The sequence below is a fragment of the Pan paniscus genome, chromosome 16 (assembly GCF_029289425.2).
Source record: "Pan paniscus chromosome 16, NHGRI_mPanPan1-v2.0_pri, whole genome shotgun sequence".
NCBI classification, from domain to species: Eukaryota; Metazoa; Chordata; class Mammalia; order Primates; family Hominidae; genus Pan; species Pan paniscus.
The window spans coordinates 9261617-9285094 of NC_073265.2; the positions used below are offsets into that span (position 1 = coordinate 9261617).

General features: G+C 43.6%; 1 non-coding gene across 1 annotated transcript; it reads left to right on the forward strand.

Moving 5' to 3' along the window:
- The first annotated feature begins 20233 nt into the window (after positions 1–20233).
- On the forward strand, positions 20234–20368 carry LOC112437341 (small nucleolar RNA SNORA48). The gene has a single exon (XR_003025964.1). It is a non-coding gene; the product is annotated as a small nucleolar RNA SNORA48 (small nucleolar RNA).
- Positions 20369–23478: the final 3110 nt, after the last annotated feature.

Consider the following 23478-nt stretch of genomic DNA (forward strand, 5'->3'; position numbering starts at 1 on the left):
TGCTTAAATTCACCTATAGCCTGGAAGCCCCTGCTTCAAACTGTCCTGCCTTTCTGAACCAAATCAATGTATTTCTCAAATGTATTTGATTAATGTCTCATGCCTCCCTAAAATATATAAAACCAAGCTGCACTCCAACCACCTTGAACACATGTTCCCAGGACCTCCTGAGGGCTGTATCACGGGCCGTGGTTACTCATTTTTGGCTCAGAATAAATCTCTTCAAATATTTCACAGAGTTTGACTCTTTTCGTCAACAACAGACAGAACTCAAAGTCATCCCTCTGCTCACGTGAGACAAATGCAAATCTGATTGCTTCCTTTGCCCTATTCTTTCACTGAGCCAGATTAAGGCGTAAGCGACTATTCCTGTAAATGGCACATTCAATGAAGGGCTAATCAGAAATGCAAAAGGATGCAACTGTTCTTCTCTTTTCTACCTATGACCTGGAAGCCCCCTCCCCACTTGGAGTTGTCCTACCTTTGCAGACCGAAGGAACCAATGTTTATCTCTTGTCTCCCTAAAATGTATAAAACCAAGCTGTGCCTGGACCACCTCGGGCACATGTCGGGACCTTCTGAGGCTGCATCACAGGTGCATCCTTAACCTTGACAACATAAACTTTCTAAATCGATTGAGACCTGTCTCACATACCTTTTGGTTTACAACTGTGAAATATATGTGTATCTGAAATACATATGTAAATATATGTGAACGTTCTCTTAAGCTCTCAGGTGAGAGGCGCTGGTGTATCATTTAATTACCCACCACCATGGTTCTAACAGAGCTGGCCAAACGAGAGGGATGTGATCTGACTCTTCAGGTGAGCCCACACAAGCACAGCAGACAGATCCTAGCACCCAGTCTTCCTATTTGAGAATACCGTGGTGCCAGCCAAGGCAAGGAATTACCCGATTTTATTACATCCCATACTCTTAAATATGTATTAGATACCTACAGCCTTGCTTGTGCCGATACCATGGAAGGATGCAGCAAAGATTGCAGACTTGCCTGGTGACTGATGGCGACATTAAAACAGGCAAAAATGCCACTCTCTGATCTTCCTCACTCTCTGAAGGCATAGGAGTTGACTTTCGGATAGCAAATGCAGCAATCCCTGGAGGGTTTTCAGCCAGCCGCCTGTGTGGAATTTAAAGTATTATGCATGATTAATTACCAAAAAATTCAGGCAGGCACTCTCTGTCAGGAAAATGTTTAAAACCTTCCTGGTGGCAGATTGTGCTGCTAGCAAGAAAAATAGATGCTTTAATACCGCTCAGTTTCCAAATGCATTTCCTTTCAGAAATGCTTGTGTCAGCCTGCAAATATGTGCTGTCCTACTCTGGCAATTTTAGACGTGCAGCCCCGAAGCAAAGGCTCTTTCCTGTCCTGCCAGAGAAGGGGGCGCGATTGGATGCCATGCAGAGGTGCATGACATGCATCACAGGTACGTGGCTGCCTGTCTCCTGGGCACCCTTTCCATTTTTCCTTTGCAGAATTTGTCTATGCAGCATATTAAAAATCTGCCTCTACCTTGATACACTGAAGTTCTCGCAGTGAAAATGTTTATTAAGAAACATATCTGTGCCAGCCATGGAGGCTCACGCCTGTAATCCCAGCACTTTGGGAGGTGGAGACGGGTGGATCACCTGAGGTCAGGAGTTTGAGACCAGCCTGGCCAACATGGTGAAACCCCATCTCTACTAAAAATACAAAAAAAAAAAATTAGCCAGGTGTGGTGGCGGGTGCCTGTAATCCCTGCTAATTGGGAGGCTGAGGCAGGAGAATCACTTGAACCCTGGAGACGGAGGTTGCAGTGAGCCGAGATTGCGCTATTGCACTCCAGCCTGGGCAACAAGAGGGAAACTCTGTCTCAAAAAAAAAAAAAGAAAGAAAGAAAAAAAAGAAACAGATTTTTGCCAGGCATGGTGGCTCATGCCTACAGCACCAGCCACTTGGGAGGCTGAGGTGGGAGGACAGTTTGAGCCCAGGGGTTCCAGCCTGCAGCGCACTATGAACTCTCCTGATGAAAAGCCACTTATTCCAGCCTGACTTACCTCACCCCCCAAAAAAAATGTTTTGGAAAAAGCTTTAGTTCCAGAAATGTGATCACCTTGATATAATTTTAGGGGGAATTGTTTTTCATAGCCACCACAGTGGAGGGAAAAGTGCTTTCTTCTATCCTTCTAGGTACTTTCGTTGGTCTACAAAATAAGTTGACATAAGACACATTAACTGGAGAAAAACACTTTTAATTATGTATGTACTCACAGGGAGTGTGACAAACATAGGAGACTCAACAAAGCAGCTAGATGACTGAGACTTATATGCTCTCACTATCCTGAGCTACAGAAAGGAGCAGGGGCTTGGGCTTTGGGGGAGAATGGAGACAAGTTATGAGAGTAAAACCGTCTTTGCAAAATTATAACTGAGGAAATTATGACAGTGAAAGAAATCAGACCTAACCAACTCCATCTTGCTTCTAACCCTTAAGCTGTCCTTGTTCATTCCTGGGCATAGGCAGAACTAACTTTGGGAAGGAATTCAGCTCATGGTTTGACTCTAAAACAAAATTGATAACAACCCTTTCCTGAAAAGACCCCCTTCTTGCCTGGGACCAGTCTGCCTTTGCAGGACTAACAAATTAGCTACAAGATTAGAAATTACAATTTAAGGGTCATGCAGCCTCTGGTTCCAACAGTCTGAACCTCCCCAGATTGCTCCTGGGGATAACATCACTATTGTAAAACCTAAGATCAGCACTTGAGATATTTTGCAGACCTTGCACTCAATGGATCAGCTAACACTACCTAAACTGGTAATCCGGCCCAACCAGTTCTGCCATGGCACCCAGGAACAGAAGACATTAAAAAAACCTAACTTCAACCCCCTGTGATTCCATCTCCAACCTAATCAATCCCCACTTCCCAAGCCCCTATGTGCCAAATTATCTTTAAAAACTCTGATCCCCGAATGCTTGGGGAGACTGATTTGAGTAACTATGAAACTCTGGTCTCCTACACAGCCGGCTCTGTGTGAATCACTCTTTCTCCATTTTCGTTCCCCTGTCTCGATAAATCGGTTCTGTCTAGGCAGCAGGCAAGGTGAGCCCATTGGGTGGTTACAAGAGGGTAACAAGAGGGGAGGAAATGTATGGTGAATAAGCATTGCCTGGTTACACAGATAAAAGTCTCTCTGTCAGAGGTGTTTCAACCAGAGCAACTCCATATTGAATAGGTGCTAGGTAAGATAAGGCTGGACCTGCTGGGCTGCATTCCCAGGAGGTTAGGCATTCTTGGTCACAGAATGAAATAGAAGGTCAGCACAAGATACAGGTCATAAAGATCTTGCTGATAAAACAGGTTGCAGTGGGCCGGGCTCAGTGGCTCACACCTGTAATCCCAGCACTTTGGGAAGCTGAGGTGGGAAGATCATGAGGTCAGGAGATCAAGACCATCCTGGCTAACCCGGTGAAACCCCTTCTCTACTAAAAAAATACAAAAAATTATCTGGGCGTGGTGGCGGGCACCTGTAGTCCCAGCTGCTCGGGAGGCTGAGGCAGGAGAATGGCGTGAACCCAGGATGCCGAGCTTGCAGTGAGCAGAGATCGTGCCACTGCACTCCACCCTGGGCAACAGAGTGAGACTCCGTCTCAAAAAAAAAAATAATAAATAAATACAAGTTGCAGTAAAGAAGCTGGATAAATCCCACCAAAACCAAGACGGCCATAAGCATGAACTCTGGTCGTCCTCACTGCTACACTCCCACCAGCGCCATGACAGTTTACAAATGCCATGGCCACGTCAGGAAGTTACCCTACATGGTCTAAAAAGGGGAGGCATGAATAATCCACCCCTTGCTCAGCATATCATCAAGAAATAACCACAAAAATGGGCAACCAGCAGCCCTCGGCGCTGCTCTGCCTATGGAGTAGCCATTCTTTTATTCCTTTACTTTCTTAATAAACTTACTTTCACTTTACTCTGTAAACTCGCCCTGAATTCTTTCTTGCATGACATCCAAGAAACCTCTCTTGGAGTCTGAATTGGGACTCTTCCCCATAACATCTCTGTTGTAAAATTATCTCTGTTCCTAGTACAGCCATCTTTACTAATGAAATGTTTTTGTAGGTATAAATTTCCTTTACAAAAGGGGAACTTTTTGCTTTGTTTTAGCAGTTGGGGGAGGTAAAGCACTTTCTCTGCTTTGGCTGATTCTTAACTTATTTTAGTTCAAAGTAATGAATATGCCAAAGTGGAATATTTGGTGATGGCGTATTTGAGCCCTCTGTTCCAGCTAAATCCTGCTTCATGAGGAAAGAAGAGGGTCCTTTTGAAGTGCCATCATTGCTCGAGATGATCCTGTAGCTGCTCTGCAATTAATTGTATAAACATACTAGGTGAACTTGGAGTTCTCCTAGAAAATAGAAGAAAACCCTGAAAAGTCTCTGTCACTCTGCAGGTTATGACTACCATAAGGACATGTTATACAATACATGTGACCATGCTTGCAGTTCTGTTCTGCAGGATGCTATGCAGCCATGCATGCTAAGGTTAGAAAAATAGACTGAAAACATAAGATAGACTGTTAAGTAATAAAATTAAGAAATAAAATAGTATAAACTGTACATTTTTAACCAACCTGTTTAAAAATTAATTTTCTAAAAAACACTGAAAGGCCAGGTGTGGTGGCTCACGCCTGTAATCCCAGCACTTTGCGAGGCCAAGGTGGGTGGATTACCTGAGGTTAGTAGTTCAAGATCAGCTTGGTCAATGTGGTAAAACCCTGTCTCTACTAAAAACACAAAAATTAGCCAGGTGTGGTGGGTGCCTGTAATCCCAGCTACTCGGGAGGCTGAGGCAGGAGAATCGCTTGAACCTGGGAGGCGGAGGTTGCAGTGAGCCAAGATCATGCCATTGCACTCCAGCCTGGGCGACAGAGCAAGACTCCATCTCAAAAAAAAAAAAAAAGAAAGAAAAGAAAAGAAAAAAGAAAAAAACACTGAATGGAAATGGATCACATGATTCTTTTCTCCCCAATTTTCTCTGTTTACCAAATCCCTTTATTGAGCAAGTATTACTTTTACAATGATAAAGGAAAAGAAAGAAAACAAGCAGTGACAGACCTCAAGGCCGGAGACCATGCTGCTGATGGGCTGTGTCATCTAAGTCCAGCTCCTCTAATGTTTTCTGAGCACCTGCCATGCTCAGTGGACACACTGGGATACTACTCAGGACAAGACACCATGTCACCCTCCTGCAGCAACAATCGCTCCCTTTCTGTACCGCTCACACAACTTCACCTTGCCTCATCTCAGCAGATGCAATGGATCAGAACCTATGGCTAAATGACCTTGTCAGCATAGCCACCTGGATGTTGTATGGCAGATGCACCTGACAGCAATAACTTTACCCCGAGAATGACCCTGTGCCCTAAGAAGAATGTGTGTACCTTGTCCCAAGCTAAGGAATCCAAGAGTAGCAGATCTGGAGAGTCTTTCCTTATCCATGAAGGATGTCCGAACCCCTGGCCCATCCTTTGGAAAGCAGGCCATACAGAGGATTGAGGCCCTTTGTTTTGGGTCAAATGAGGTTGCCAGGTGGAGATGGCTAGGTGGAAGGTGCTAAGTGAAAATGTGATATAAACCGCATGCTTTTTAGAAACAGTAGCAGTTCTCCAGTCTAGCCCACTGCCACTGAACTGTCCCTGTGTGTGTGTAAATTCTTCAGATAAACCCCGTGACTCACTTGTTGTCTCTGGACTTCTTTTTTGGCCTCTCAGACATACTGCCATCCTTACGGGAGTCAGTACGGGTTCAGCACAACAGTTGTGACATTCTAGACCACTCTGAAACCACCTTTGGCAGTGAGGGAAGTCTCACGTGGAAAAATTCTGGCAGTGAGAGAAATTGGACATCGCTGATTCCACCCTACTTCTAACCTCACAGGATGCCCTTGTTCATTCCCGGGCGTAGGCCAAACTAACCTTCAGATGAATTTAGTTTATAGTGTAACTTTGAAACAAAGATGACAACATCCCCTTCCTAAAACTAACCGCCTCCTTGCTCTGGGACTGAAACCACCTTTGTAAAACTGACAAATTAGACACAAGGTTAGAACTGTGATTCAGGAGTCTTGCAGTCGAAGGTCGCAAGATTGCAACCTCCTGTAGGGAACATCACTACTGTTAAACCTAGGACTGGTATGTGAAGCGTCTTTTGGACCTTGCATTTTGATGGACCAGCTGTGGCCACCTGGACTGGTAACCCATACCAAGACAGTGACTCAGCTGGTCTTGTAACCTTCACCTAGGAACTGATTCAGCACAAAACGACAGCTTCAACCCGCTATGATTTACCAACTAAGATGGACCCTAAAGTTAATGAAACAGAGTTACTTACAGGCCGGGCGCGGTGGCTCACGCCTGTAATCCCAGCACTTTGGGAGGCCGAGGTGCGTGGATCACAAAGGCCGAGGTGCGAGATCATCCTAGCTAACACAGTGAAAACCTGTCTCTACTAAAAATACAAAAAAAGAAAAGAAAAAACAAAAACAAAAAACCACCCAAATTAGCCAGGCATGGTGGCGGGCGCCAGTAGTCCCAGCTACTCAGGAGGCTAAGGCAGGAGAATGGCATGAACCTGGGAGGTGGAGCTGGCAGTGAGCCAAGATCACACCACTCTGCCTGGGTGACAGAGTGAGACTCCGTCTCAAAAAAAAAAAAAAAAAAGTTACTTACAAATGGAAGTTTAGGGCCTGGCTGGCATGGCAAATTTCTAAATTCTTACAGCTACAAGAAAAACCACACCCTTGCTAAACTCTCCAACAAAAGGAATTATTAGGCTGATTTACAACCCAGACCACTACAACCCTGATTGGAAAGAGAATCGGCCTTACAAGCATTCTTTTTTTTTTTTTTTTTTTTTTTTGAGACAGAGTCTGGCTCTGTCACCCAAGCTGGAGTGCAGCGGCGAGATCTCGGCTCACTGCAAGCTCCACCTCCCAGGTTCACGCCATTCTCCTGCCTCAGCCTCCCAAGTAGCTGGGACCACAGGCGCCAGCCATCACGCCTGGCTAATTTTTCTATTTTTAGTAGAGACAGGGTTTCACCATGTTAGCCAGGATGGTCTCGATCTCCTGACCTTGTGATCCGCCCGCCTCAGCTTCCCAAAGTGCTGGGATTACAGGTCTGAGCCACTGCGCCCGGCCACAAGCATTCTTTTCTGATAAGCAACTACGGAACTTAAGCCAGTTTCAACAGCTTATAGAGGCTGAGCACAAACTGTCTCTGTGTTCTATAGTTCACCTTTTGACACAAAGACCCAAATTCCACCTCATTTTAATGCAAAAACCCATCCCAAAGTGAACATGGGATGTATGTTACATATATTATGTATGTATATATATGGATGTGTACATTTATATGTTAATATGTATACATATTGCATGCATATATACATGTATAAGTATATGTGTATTCATTTAGCATATAAATATGTTACCCATTCTGCATGTACATAAATATGTACATAATACCCATAACTATGTACAGCTTTCCCTCCAAACCTGCTGAATATGTTTGACTCTATTGTGTAATGTGGACCCTGTGAGGCATAAAACCCAAATTGTCCTTCCAGTCTTCAAAGAGAGAGCACCTTCAGTCCATGCTGGTGACTTTCTCCTCCTGGCTTGCAAACCAATATCATCAATAAAGGTCTCCTTCCTAATATTTAGCCATCTTGGTAGTGTTTTGGATGACAAAAGGTTTAAAGAGTTGTGACCAATGTCCATTTATGGCAAAAAGTCAACTTCCGTCTAAGCCGAGTTGGCACCCTGGGAATTGGATTACCTTGCTCAGGACAGCAAATACGTCTAGAACTTGGAACCAGAGTCAGTGAGGTCCGAGTCCCCTAATGGCTCAAGAGACTTCATTCACTTAGGCTTAAGGAACACATTTCTACTCCTAAACCAGTCACTGTTACTCTAATGTAGTGTACGTCCTTCAGGCTCTACAAGTCCAAAACTGAATCATGCTCCTGTGTGTCTCCTACACTGTTAACGATACTGTTGAATACCCGATCACTCAGTGACAAACTTCACTGGTCTCCCCTGTGTGTTCATCTCCCAAGTCCTCCACGTTCAGGTTATTTTGCAGCCTTGTTTTTGTCTCTGAGCCACTTCTTTAAGCTACTCTCTCCTTTCCCTTTGGTTGATGATTCAGGTTACGCTCTCCTGATTTTTGGGCAAAACCGCTCCTCCTTCTGCTGTGCTGCTCCAGAGGTTGTTCTTTTGTTTGTTTGTTTTGTTTTGTTTTGTTTTGCGATGTAGCCTCACTCTGTTGCTCAGGCTGGAGTATAGTGGCACCATCTTGGCTCAATGAAACCTCCGCCTCCCGGGTTCAAGCAATTCTCCTGCTTCAGCTTCCCAAGTAGCTGGGATTACAGGCACCCACCACCACGCCCAGCTAATTTTTGTACTTTTAGTAGATACGGTGTTTTGCCATGTTGGCCAGGCTGGTCTTGCACTCCTGACTTCAGGTAATCCACCCACCTCGGCCTCCCAAAGTACTGGGATGACAGGTGTGAGTCACTGCACCCGGCCCAAGGTCACTTCCTTAAGGTCTGTACAGTCAGGTCTTTGACTGCCTTTCATGCCTTCCCTGCATTCCTTGGTGTCTCCTACCTCTGCACCTTTGCCTGTGCTGCTCCTTCTGCCCAGCAGGCCCTTCTCCCTTTTTTCTCTGGTGGTCTCCTGCCCATCCCTCATATTCCAGATTGTTGTTTTCTTCCCCTAATCCTCTCCATTCCTCTTCTGTCTGTAAGCTGCCTCTCTGCTTTTGCTCTTCTCTCTACTGGTAGAGTCCAGAGGGTGTGTCTGACTACCCCCAGACTCTGTGCTGCCAGAAAACAGCCCACAACCTGCTTATTGTGTGACCAGCTGCTAGCACACACCTGGCCTGTGGGAGCTGCATGGCGAATGAAAGGATGACTGATGAATGATTTTTTTCCCGTAGCCTGGGAAGAGAGCTCACCTTTCTTCTTCCGGCAGGTAGTTACTGGCCACCACCTTCAAACAAACCTTCAAATGTGCCAGGTGCAGTATCTGATAACCAAGGAATTTCAGATGAGAAGAAAAGCATAAAAAATGAAACCTGCCATAATTGAAAACCCATAATGACTCCATGGTGGCAAGCTGTGACCTCTCATTCCAGGGCTCTTCTTCTGCATGTTGCCTAAATTCAGTTCCATTAATTCCACATGTTGTCACAATTACCCATTTCTGAAAATAATGTATACTCATGCATAAATATAATACATTCCTGAGTGCCTCTGAAGACTCAGCATATAGACAAAAGGGTTATTTGTAAACCGGTTGCTGTGGTTGGAATGTGTCCCCCAGAGGTCCTGTGTTGGAACCATAACTCCTAGTGCAACAGTGTTGAAAAGTGGGGACTTAGGAAGTGATTAGGTCATGAGGGCTCTGCCCTCTGATGGATTCATTGCATCATGATGGAGGTGGGTTCACTATTATGCGAGTGGGTTCCTGACAAAAACGGTTGAATTCAGACCCTCCCCCTCTCTTGCAGTGAGTACTCTCTTGCTCTTCCACCTTTTGCCATGAGATGACATGGCAAGAAGGCCCTTGCCAGATGAAGCCCCTCAACCTGGCACTTCCAAACCTCCAGAATTGTAAGAAATAAGTTTCCTTTCTTTATAAATTATCCAGTCTGTGGCATTCAGTTATAGCAGCACAAAATGGACTGGGACCATGTTCACATACCTAATCTGCTTTACTAGGCAGAGTTGCTTGAAGGCAGAAACATAAATTGCCTCGTACCTTACAGTTGAGTGTATAGCTGAGCCATGAATGAAGGCAGATTTATTCATTTAATAGGCACATCTTTCAAGCAGGCTTTGATTATTCTCAAATTATTCTCACTGAGAGAAAGGACACCTCCCAACCACAGTGGTCAGCTGTCACATCAGTAAGTATTCAACACCCAGCTTGTAGGACCTCCCAGTCCCACCACACAGCTGGAGGATGCCACTGTTTGCAGAGAAAGGTGTCGTGCGATGAGGCATTAGGTGAGGGCAACTCACAAAATCAAAGCACAGGGGCGGTGGGCATCATGGCTGCCATTCATCACACAGGCTGCATCTGCCACCACCACCAGCCTTCCAGCAGTGGGAACCCCCGGGGCCACCACCTCAGCTGTGATCTCCCTGCAGCCCCTTCCTCTGTCCACTCTCTATTTGTGAAACAGGTTCACCAACAACCAATCCAATCCCAAGGAAGGACTCCACTGCATGGAGGAGAGCAACCATCAGAAACAGGAGTCCAAGCAATTCTGCTCCCTGGAGTGCAATGCTACCAACTGCCCAAGACCAGTGAGACAGAACACACTCACAATTGGTTATAGGAAATAGGTTTATTACTCACAGATAGGGAGCAGGGGACGAAAGAAGACTAGGCTCCACTGTGAGCCGGTCCCCCAAGGCTCAAGAAGCCTTCCCAGAACAGATGGAGTCTCGACTTCATATGCCCCGCTTCCACCACAGCTGAGGAAACCTGGCAGGCAGCCCACCCTGGGTTCTAGAACTCAGGGGACACGTGGCTCACTAGGAAAAGCTTTGCTAAAGCAAACTAAATATGGCCTGAGAAGGACTCCATACTTCTATATTTGAGTCCTTGTGGATGAACTATAACCTAGCTTAATAGGCAAAGATTGAAAACCTAACTTAGGAGTATGTGCTTGTAACAATAGTAAGTCTTGGCCAATCCCAGCAGCCATACTTCAACCACTCACAGACTGCTGAGTGTTCAAACTACTCAAACAAGGCAAACGCCAACCTGTAACCAATCCAGCTGTTTCTGTACCTCACTGCTGATTTCTGTTTGTCACTTCCCTTTTTTTGTCTATAAATTTGTTGTGACCACGAGGCACCCCTGGCGTCTCTCTGAATCTGCTGTGATTCTGGGGGCTGCCCGAATCGCAAATTGTTCATTGCTCAATTAAATTCCTTTCAATTTAATTCGTCTAGCTGAAGTTTTTATTTTAACAGCTTTGAAGGACGTGCTGCTTCCGGGAGAGAGAGAAACTAAGCCTGGGCTGTCTTAGACAGTCCCTCCCCAAGATATCACCTTCCCTAGGAGGGGCAGGAACAAGGCCCACTGTTCTGGGCAGTTTCTCCCTATCTCAGGATATTGCATTCCCAGCACACGCTACACTTACTCTGCAAACCACAGGCAAGAAGTAAAGTGGGGAGATAGCCGGTTGGCCAAGGCTATCCCGGGACTGTCCAGTACTATTCAAGGCCCCCTCAAATCTCAACACTCGCTTCTTATGGAGACACCAAGACCTTTTACGTTCTGGGGGAAACCTTCCCCACACTCTTGAATTCATTACCACATGCTGCGTGCTGGCCTGTCACATACGTGTAATGATACATTTGATTACTTGTCACTCTTTCTTTAATGCTTGTCCTCCCTGTAATTCTGTTAGGCCACAGATAAACCACTTCTAGTCCATGCAACACTATCTCCCTGGCCCTTAGCCCAATGCCTGGTACACAGTTGGTGCCCCCCAGTGTTGCCGGTTGGCTCGCGGACCGACTGCCCTTGGAGTCATGCTGCTAGGGATGCTGCCTGGCCTCAGGTCCGAGAGCATCAGGGTGTGAATGTGAGTATTGACAGGTGAAGCTGACTTGGCTTCTGGGTCCAGTCGGGACTTGGGGAACTTTTCCGTCTAGCTAAAGGATTGTAAACGCACCAATCAGCACTCTGTAAAAATTGACCAATCAGCAGTCTGTAAAATGGACCAATCAGCAGGATGTGGGTGGGGTCAAATAAGGGAATAAAAGCTGGCCACCCCCCAACCAGCAGCAACAATCTGCTTGGGTCACCTTCTGTGATGTGGAAGCTTTGTTCTTTCGCTTTTTGCAATAAATTTTGCTGCTGTTCAGTGTTTGGGTCTGTGTTACATTTAAGAGCTGTAACCCTCCCTAGGAAGATGCGCAGCTTCACTCTTGAAGCCAGCGGGACCACAAACCCACTGGGAGGAAGGAACAACGCCAGAGACGCTACCTGAGGCACCACCTTTCAGAGCTGTAGCGGTCACTGCAAAGGTCTGCGGTTTCACTCATGAAGTCAGCAAGACCTTGAACTCTCCAGAAGGAAGAAACTCTGGTCACATATGAACATCTGGAGGAACGAACTCCAGACAGGCCATCTCTAAGAGCTGTGACACTGACTTCGAGGGTCCACGACTTTATTCTTGAAGTCCGCAAGACCAAAAACCCACTGGGATTTCAATGCTGGACACAGTATGTGACTGTGAGCCTGAATGTGTTCCTGTGAGTGGGCCTGAGTGTGTATTACCGTACGTGGTGGAGAGAGTTTGAGTGGGTGTGACTGCGCACACTCCACTGCACTTTTAGCATGAGGGCAAGGCTTTCAAACCAGAAAGGGCAAATGTTTTAATTCTGTTCAGATTCGTGGAGTTCATATCATGATGTTTTAAGATGTATCCCAGCCGTGTTGCTTGTGTTTTCCAAAATGTGTATTTATTCAAATCAAAAGAAAGATGTGCATTTGGTTTTTAAAACTGCAGAGAGCTATCAATCTCGCCGCTGAAAATCTTTTATCTGCAACTGCACTGGTTGCTGCTCTCTGGGCTCGGGAAAATCTGCATTTCACACCACGTATTCCCAAACATTCCATGTCCCTGTAAACCACCTAGGCAACTCATTGAATCCTTGGATTGGTTCTGTCTGATCGGTTCCTTCCTGATGATTAGAAGCCAGGGTTCTGGCTGGGCACGGTGGTTCATACCAGTAATCCTAGCACTTTGGGAGGCTGAGGAGGGCAGATGGCCTGAGCTCAGGAGTTTGAGACCAGTGTGGGCAACATGGTGAAAACCTGTCTCTACTAAAATACAAAAAATTAGCCAGGCATGGTGGCGGATGCCTGTAATCCTAGCTACTCTGGCTGAGGCAAGAAAATTGCTTGAAACCAGGAGGTGGAGGTTGCAGTGAGCCAAGATAGTGCCACTGTGCTCCAGCCTGGGTGACAGAGCCAGACTCTGTCTCCAACAACAACGAAGAAGCCAGTCTTCTGTTCTCCATGATATGCGTTAGTTCAGTCTCAGGAGCGTGGAGTAACCCTGCCCTCCCCTGCATTTGGAGTACGTGGAGCACGAAGCACACAGGTTAGCAACCAGGCTCAAAGAGCAGATAGCCTAGTTCAATTGTAGAGACCCCAGAAACCACAAGCTGTTGAGCTGCACTGCTTGTTTTCCATTACACATTCAGAAGTTGCTGCTTTAGATCACTGGAAGAGTGCAACAGTGACAACAAACGAATAGCTGCTGCTTTGGCAGGGGTAGGTAAGGGTGTGTGGAGACAGGGATCACCATCCTTTGAATGGCAGGATTCTTCTCTCCCACGTTCATTTCCCCAGGCAATACCAACTCCCTGGGGGGCTGCTTCGGCTCCGGCCCCTCCACCAGATGATGGTGGAGTCCGCCTGTCCCTCCTGCAGCTGTCTGTGTGAATCTACTTCTTTCACCTCTAAAAGCAACTCACAGCAGGCACCCTATGTTCCATGTAACACCTTTCTCTCAAAGCTGTATTATTTGAATTTGTCCCCATCATAGGAAGTAGCAAACCTCAGGAATTTCTTGCCAGTTTGTGTGCTATCTTCCTTAGCTTCGTTTGATTGGAATTGCTCTCCTCCCTCAGCCAGCATGTGTGACTGCAAGTAACTCTGTAGTAGGTAGGCTTTGGGCGTGCAGAAGCAGCCTATGCCTCCCACCTCCACCAGCGGGAAGCTGGCCGGTCAGCTCGGATGCCTGCACAGACACACGTGCAGAGGCAGAGACAGAATCCAGGCATCCCTGTCTTTGAACTTTGAAGTTCCACAGGGTTAGTCAGCCATGAGGCTTGGGGCTGAACATCTCTCTTGAGCTACCTATGACGAGGCGATGGCCAGATGAGAGCAGGTGCCCTGTTGAGGTGCGGTCCTTGAGCAAGCGCAGGAGGGCTGCATGTGTACCAGGAAGGAGCGCTGTAGCCCCTTTGTCAGAGAGCAAGACCCAGTAATAATGGCAGGTGTGGATAATACTGGAAGGGCAGCAGCAGCCCTCAGATGAACACGTGGGGCCTCCACAGGAGGTGACAGAGCGCCAGGCAGGAGAACGCAGACGGAACGGCGACAGGAGCCCTTGGCAATGGGAGGAAGAGGAAGGTGGCCTGAGGAACCAGGGGCTCACTAGGCCTTTCTCAGCAACAGCAATTCGCATGGTTCATGGATGCTCTTGTTTTGATATGATTAATTTTTAAGTAGTTTTTGGGCTGAAAAGGAAAACAAAAAACAAGATTGGGCAGATGCATCTGTTACTCCTACATAGCATATGGCAGTAAACTGTCATTAATTTTACTATGTTTATGTGTTTACTAATTTATTATATTTAGTATGTTTATTATGTTTGTATGTAGTTATACAGAAACAGGAAATAAAATACAAACAGGTGGGCTTCTTCTGGTAAAGAAATTAGTTATTTTTAGTTGTGAGGTAAATTTCAGTCAATTCGACTTTATACAACTCTTGCAATTGATATGTTTTTCCACGATCTCAATTTTTAAAAAATGCAAACCTTTATTCCAAGTGCAATTATCAAAGGACTTTTTAGACATAAAACAGAAAGTTCCAGCTAATTACAAATGTGACCGACTAAGAGCATTTAACAGGACAAACCTACAAACTCAGAGTTCCTAAGAATCATCTACCTGCCAAACACTTCCAGCCAATGATATCCCTCTCCATGTAGCCAAACATAGAGCAGGCCGCATAAGAGGTTATTTTAAAAATGATTAATACCCAGCGTTGTCTTTCTTATTTGCAAACGATGGTTATTACTGTCATGGACCATTATGAATGGGAAGACAGACAGTAGGAAATGCTGCATTACCTATTAAAATTTAATGTAGAACGTCATCCCTCAGTACCGAGGGAGGATTGGTTCCAGGACCCTAGCACATACCGAAATCTGCAGATGCCCAAGCTCTTTATGTAAAATGATGTAGCATTTGTGCATAAACTACACACATGCTCTCATATACTTTCTGTCATCTGTGGATAACTTACAATACCTAATGCAATATAAATGCTATGCAAATAGTTGTTATACTATATTTTTACTTTTATTATGTTTTATTGTCCTATTATTTTTTATTTTTATTTATGACTATTTTTAGCCTGCAGTTGAATCGGTGGATGCAGAACCCACAGATATGGAGGTCCAATTGTACTTTCAAATTCCATTCTCATAAGAAACTAAGGCTTGCTGACTGTTTTCCCAGCAGTCTTCCAAAATTTACATTGGTACAATAAGGCAATCTAGATACCATGGCAGATCGCCCAGCTGAAAACAACTAAAACTGCCGAAAAAAAATGTGGGAGAGATATTTTTACAGGCAGCAATAATTTGGCAAGTGAAGCAGAAGATTCAGCGACCAAAACTCCAGTGAAAGTTGGAACCTAGGAGATGAGCTGGTTTTGCCTTCAGGGCATCTGGCAAACCCAGGGATCTCCAGCCTTGGAATTCCAGGGCCAATTGTGCAGGGAAAAGTGCAGAGCCAGCCCACACTGGGACCTGGGACACAGCCTCTCCAGCCCTGCGGGACAGGGAGGAGCTTTTCCTGGGGTGTCCCGGTGGACTGGAAATGTACCCACTGGCCGTAGGACTAGCCGCATCAATCCTGAGCACTGAATAGAATGGAAAAACATTCCTGCTGATAATTCATGATCACCAGCCAGCCCTCAGGAGAGTTTTCAGCTCGAATTTGAATTACCCAGGTGGTCAGAAAAACCTCAAGTTGAGGATTCAGCTTAATTTCATCTCTGGCTGATGACAGTGCCCTGGTGCTCGGCGGCAGAAGGACCCAGAGAGGCAGGCATCAAATCATTCCTGTGGATAACAGAAAAGTTAGACATGCAAAAATTCATACATTGGGCAAATCAGACCTGGAATTAAAAGTAGACCAGCTCGGCCAGGCACAGTGGCTCACGCCCGTAATCCCAGAACTTTGGGAGGACAAGGCGGGTGGATCACGAGGTCAGGAGTTCGAGACCAGCCTGGCCAATGCAGTGAATCCCTGTCTCTACTAAAAATGCAAAAATTAGCCGGGTGTGGTGGCGGGTGCCTGTAGTCCCAGCTACTCGGAGGCTGAGGCAGGAGAATCGCTTGAACCCGGGAAGCAGAGATTGCCGTGAGCTGAGATTACGCCATTGCACTCCAGCTTGGGCAACAGAGCAAGACTTCATCTAAAAAAATAAATAAATAAATAAATAAATAGACCAGCTCATACACCTACTATGTACCCACAAAAATTTGAAATTAAAAAAAGACCAGCGTATTATGTTTAAAGAACTAAAAGAACTGAATATACAAATAAGGAGCAAGAGACTTTATTAAACAATCAGGTCTGAAAAAGAATCTAATCAAATTTGTAGAAATAAAAAATATAGAAACTAAAAATAAAGTTTAACATTAGGCTAGAGAATTTGTGACCTGAGACTTGGATCTGAAGAAATTATTCAGAATGTATTACAAAAACATGAAGAAATAGGACATGTAAAAGACGAGCCAAGATATAGCTGGAAACCAGGAGAAGTATTAACATATCAGAGTTCAGGAAGAAAAGGAGAGAGAAAATGAGATCAAGGCAATATTTTAAAAGATAATTCTGAGAATTTTCCAGAATTGATTAAAGACCACAAGCCACGGGATGAGGAAAACCAATGAATCCCACACAGAATAAATTAAAAGGAGCCTACTCCTAGACAGTAACATAATATCATCTATGTGCAGAGGGAATTTTATACACTGGAACAAATGTCTCTCAAAACAAAGAAGAAATAAAGATATTTTCAAATCTACCACTGAGCAATTTTCTCACCTACAGACCGTAACTAAAGGAATTTCTAATAGATGGTCAGAGATATATGAATTGAAGAACAAAAGAAGTATTAAATGTCATACAATATAAATATTCATTTGTAAAACAACAACACTGTGAGATTTTAAAACTACAAGATCAAAGGTAAAATCAAAATAGGTGGCAAATTAATCACAGCACAAAATTCAGAAAAACTGAGTTGTGTTGTTTAGGATGAAAATAAAGATGTGAACTTTAGGTTTTAATAAGTTAGGGTGGAATTTCTAAGGTAATTGTGCCAGACTTTGTTTTCCAAAGATAGCTGCAACAATATTTCTCATCTGACCTGTCCTTCCAAAAGTGGAGTCTAATTCCCTTTGCCTTGAGCCTGGGCTAGACTCTGATTTTCTTGTCGTCAAAGGATGTGGTGGAATGATGTTGTGAAGACTTCTGGGTTGAGAAAGCAATGCACTGCCCTCTTCTTCTAGGGTCACTGTCTCCTGGAACCCTGCTGCTGTGCTGTGAAAAGCCAAGCCCTACAGGAAGGTCCATGTAGGAGCTCTGGTGGCCAGCCCCAGCTGAGCCGAGCCTGTCAGTCCCGCCTGCAGGGCAGGTGTGAGTGAAGATGCCTCTTGATGATTCTGGCCCCAGCCTTTCAGGTATTCCCAGCTATGGCTCCAGACAACAGAGAAGACCAGTCATCCCCACTGGGCCCTGCCTGTCCAAATTCCTGATCTGCACCATCAGTGAGCCACTAATTCTTATTATTTTATGCCACTGACTAGGGGATGTTTGTTATGAAACAGCAGTAACTGGAGTAGTAGTCACTCAAGGAAAAAATAAAGATGTATAACTTCCTAATTGTTATAGGGGAAATATATACAGAATAACAAACAAATAGTCCAAAAGAAAGAGAAGAAACCAAGAAAGCTTAAGGAAAATAGTAAAAATCAATCCAAATTTATTAATAATAATGATAAATGGGACTGGGCATGGTGGCTCATGCCTATAATCCCAGAACTTTGAGAGGCTATGGCAGGAAAATCACTTGAGGCCAGGGGTTCGAGATTAGCCTGACCAGCATAGCAAAACCCCATCTCTACTAAAAATACAAAAAATTAGCCAGGCGTGGTGGCACATGCCTGTAATCTCAGCTACTCGGTGGAAGAGTCCTCAGCTACTGAGGTGGAAGAATCACTTGAACCTGGGAGGTGAAGGTTGCGGTGAGCTGAGATCTTGCCATTGCACTACAGCCTGGGTGACAGAGTGAGACTCTGTCTCAACAACAGCAACAAAAGAAGATAAATGGAAATGGAATAAATGTGCCAAACTAATGATAAATTAAATGCTAAAGAATATCCGACTGGTTAAATAACAAAATCCAGCTATATGCAATTTAAGGAATATATCCAAAATACAACAACATATACTGACATATACATATTAGGAATAAACATGGGGAAAAGTAATAATAATTATAATAGATACTCACTATGGGCCAGGTATTATTCTAAACACTTTATGTATTAATATTAACTCAATTAATTCTAACAATAATCCATACTGAAACCTAAGTTCCACGAAGACAGAGATTTTTGTTTGCAACTGTTTCTCTCAAGCATGAAACAATTCCTGACATATAGTGGGTGCTTAATAAATATGCATTAAGTTGATGAACAAATGAATGAATGAATAACCTTGTGAGGTCGGTCTTATTATTCTACCCATTTTAGAGATAGATAGGGAAATTGGAGCACAAAGTGACAGGGCCATTTATATTAGCTGAAATAGCTGTATTAATATCAGAACCATGGTGGCTTATGCCTGTAATCCCAGCACTTTGGGAGGCTGAAGCGGGTGGATAACTTGAGGTCAGGAGTTCGAGACCAGCCTGGCCAACATGGTGAAACCCCACCTCTGCTAAAAATACAAAAATTAGCCAGGCATGGTGGTGCATGCCTGTAGTCCCAGCTACTTGGGAGGCTGAGGCACAACAGTCGCTTGAACCTGGAAGGCAGAGGTTGCAGTGAACTGCACTCCAGCCTGGGCAACAGAGTGAGACTCCATCTCAATAAAACAAACGAACAAAAAATCAGAACAAATATATTTTGAAAACAAAAAGCATCACAAGAGAGAAAGAGGATCGTTAAATAATGCAAAGATATCCAAATAAACCAAAAAGGTATAATAACTGTAAACTTACATGTAATTAATAACATAGCCTCAAAATATATTAAGCCAAGTTAGCCTCATTACAGGGAGAAATGGATAAATGGAACGTAGTAATAGGTGTTAACATACCTTTTTCAGTGATGATAGATCAAAGAGATAAAAATAAATAACCAGGCAATAGAGCATTTGAATAAAAAAATGTAAAAGGTTGACTTGAAGGACATGTATAAAATACCTAACTACTATAAAGTACTTATTCTTTTCAAGCACAAAAATACATTTATTGACCAAATAGTGGGCAATAAGCTAGTCTCAACAAATTTCAAAAGGTTGCTATCATACAAATCACATTGGCCACCACAAAATGCCATTGTTACAAAAAGATAGCTAGACAAACCACATATATTTGGAAAGTATAAAATACTCTTCTAAATAACTCATAAAATAATAAATCAATGAAAATTAGAAAATATTTAGAACTAAATTATAATAAAAATCACATATCAAACTTGTCGGATGTAGCTAAATCAATTCTTAGAGTAACATTTACAGTGTTACATGGTTATATTAGAAAAGAAGATTAAATATTAATGAGCTGCAGAATTAAATCAAGAAAGCAGAAAACTAACAGCAGAATCAAACTGACAAAAATAGAAAAAAATGAAGTAGAAAAGAGTGGAAATCCATGAAATAGAATATAATAACACAATAGGCCAGGCACAGTGGCTCACACCTGTAATCCCAGCACTTTGGGAGGCTGAAGCAAGTGGATCACTTGAGGCCAGGAGTTCCAAGACCAGCCCGGGCAACATAGCAAAAGCCCATCTATACCCACCCACCCACACACACACAAAATTAGCCAGGCGTAATGGTGCACTTGTATTTCCAGCTTCTCGGTGGGAGGTGGCTGAGGTGGGAGGGTCACTAGAGCCTGAAAGGTCAAGGTTGCAGTGAGCTGTGATTGCACTCCAGCCAGGCAACAGGGCAAAACTCTGTCTCAAAAAACAAAGCAAAACAAAAGGCAAAAGTTAGTTCTTTTGAAAGACTAATGAGAAAGAAAATCTGTCTATATTGAATAAGGAAAAATAAAAGAAGACACAAAGAAACATGAGAAATGGAAAAGGTGCCCCTGACCTGGGAAGAGAGGGGCCTGGCTGGTGGTATCCATCTCATACCAGCTAGAAATGAAGAAACTGCTTGCTCATCCCAGCCTGGCTCCTGGTCTATGCCCATGCCTGGTTTATGCCTTGGACATATCAATTGCTGGAAGAAATTTTTTTAAAAAAATAGAAAAGATGATATAACTCTTGTCCTACAGGGATTTAAAAGTAAAAAGATATTAGCAACAGCTTTAGTTAAATAAACTTGAAAAGTTAAAGGAAATACACAATTATAGAAAAATAGAGGTTGCCAGTTAATAAAAAAGACATAGAAAGTATGAATAGTTATATGATTTCTCAAGTAACTGGATCAGTAGTTAAAAGTTTTCCATCAAAGACCAGTGGAGCACGGTGGCTCATGTCTGTAATCCCAGCACTTTGGGAGGCCTCGGTGGGTGGATAACCTGAGGTCAGGAGTTCAAGACCAGCCTGGCCAACACGGCGAAACCCCACCTCTATTAAAAATACAGGTGTGGTGGCAGGCACCTGTAATCCCAGGTACTTGGGAGGCTGAGGCAGGAGAATTACTTGAACCTGGGAGGCAGAGGTTGCAGTGAGCCAAGATCGTGCCATTACACTCCAGTCTGGGTGACAGAGTAAGACTCTGTCTCAAAAAAAAAAAAAAAAAGTGTTGCATCAAAGAGAAAACATGATTTGAGCTCTTCCAAATATTTACCAAACTCAGACTCTGGGATTTCCAAATTCTAGAGAAAGAGAGTGCTTCCAATTTGTTTTATAATGTTACCATAACCTTAAGAAGCCAAAATCAGACAAACAGCATAAGAAAGGGAAATTAGAGTCAAATCCCAAACATCAGTAAAAGATAATGCATCCTGATCAATTTGAGTTCATTCTAGGAAGGGAAGATTGAATAAAATCATAAAATCAATTGATGTATTAAAACAACAAACCAGAAAAATAAATTTCTATAATGTTTAGAAAAAGTGAATTTATCAAAACCCCACAGAGAATATTTTACATAATATAAAATGCTGAACGCTTTTTTTTAAAGGTGAATAACAAGAGCAGAATACCCATTACTACTATTACTATTTAAAATTGTGCTGGAGGACTTAGGCAACAAAAGAGGGAGAAAATATTTGAGGAATGAAAAGGAACAAGCAAAACTGACATTATTCAAGAGCATTTAGCAAGGCTCCTGGAATGAAAAGCAAGATACAAAAATTGATTCAGTTTCTATACACCAGTGACAAAGAGAACATGCTTTTTATGAAGATATAATAGACTCAAAAATAAGAAATACTCGGGAATAATTTTAACAAAGGATGTCTGAGATCTTTATGAAAAATGTTAGAACACTTTTTTGAAAGATGTTTTTTAAAACCCCAATAAATAGATGTTTGTAAATTTGAGTTCTCAATATCATAAACATGTCCATTTTTCCCAAATTGATCTACACATATAATGCAATGCCTATCAAAATTCCAGCAATTTTCTCTTTTTAATGTAGATTTTGAGAAGCTGGGTTTGTTGTTGTTGTTTTGAAACAGGGTCTTGCTCTGTAGTTCAGGCTGGAGTGTAGTGGCATGACCATGGCTCACTGCAGCCTAGACCTCCTAGGCTCAAGTGATCCTCCCTCCTCACTCTCCGGAGTAGCTGGGAACACAAGCGTCGGCCATCATGCCTGGCTACATTTTTTATTTTTGGTAGAGACAAGATCTCGCTATGCTACCAGGCTTGTCTTGAACTCCTAGCCTCAAGCAATCTTCCCACTTCGGTCTCCCAAAGTGATGGGATTACAGATATGAGCCACATGCCTGATCTTGACAAGCTGATTCTAAAATTACAGAAAACAGCAACGGCCAAGGATGTCTTTGACATTCCCAAAGTAGGAGAGCCAGGCAGGGAGACTGATGAGGGACTTACAACATGACTAGTGGAATAGAGTGCATAGCCTAGAATCAGACTCATCCATACCCAGAACCCCGACTTACCACAGTCATTGCTGCAGACCACTGGGAAATAAATGCTGCATTTGATTAAAAAAAATTAACTGAATCTCTACTTCTCACCACACACACACACATTAAAAGTGAGGGGTAGGTAGATTAAAGGTAATTAAATGTGAAGAGCAAAATGTAAGTCTTTTAAAAGACCATGTATGAGAACAAATTTATGACAGAGGACAAGTTGACAAAACATGCACACACACACACACACACACACACACACACACACTACAGACTCTACCTGAAGAGACACATACATTGCAGTTGAGAACTTCTGATTATTAAAAGACATCAAACAGAGAATGAATGTATACATCACATGACAGGTTATGTATCTACAAAGGGGCATGAAGACATACATATACCACAAAATGGGGCCGATATATCTCACCATCTTATATATTCTGGATATAGCACCCGGAATACAAAAGAACTCCTTACACGTCAGGCATTTCCTGGAAAACAAAAGCACATGAGGGCCGGGTGCAGTGGCTCACATCTGTAATCCCAGCACTTTGGGAAGCCAAGGTGGCCGGATCACCAGAGGTCAGGAGTTTGAGACCAGCCTGGCCAACACGGTGAAACCCCGTCTCTACTAAAAATACAAAAATTAGCCGGGTATAGTGGCGGGTGCCTGTAATCCCAGCTACTTGGGAGGCGGAGGCAGGGGAATTGCTTGAACCTGGGAGGTGGAGGTTGCAATGAGTGGAGATTGTGCCACTGCACTTCAGCCAGGGTGACAGAGTGAGACTCTGTCTCAAAAAAAAAAAAAAAAAAAAAGGAAGAAAGAAAGCACACGAGGTCAATAAACAAATAAACACATGAAAAGATGTTCAGCCTCACAGGTACCTGGGGAAACACAAGCTGAAACCACGGGTGCTATCGCTTCACACGTCCCAGACTAGCTATGACAATGTCAAGCATGAACAAGAACACGAGCAGCCAGTCCCCTGGGTACAGCTTGTGCAAGTGTAATTGTTATAACGGTCAGCAATTTGGTAATGTGCATAACCTATGGGCAAGCGAATCCATAGCTAGATGTATGAACTAGAAACATTTTGCAATTTATATGTCAGGAGTCACATATAAGAGTGTACATAGCCCCACTTTATGTGAAAGCAAAAAACACTGAAGACAGTCCAAATAGCCATCAAAAATTGAATGAGTGGGTGTATTACAATGTATTAATTTAAGGACTACTATTTAAGAAAAAAAAAATGAGTTAATTACTCCAACCCA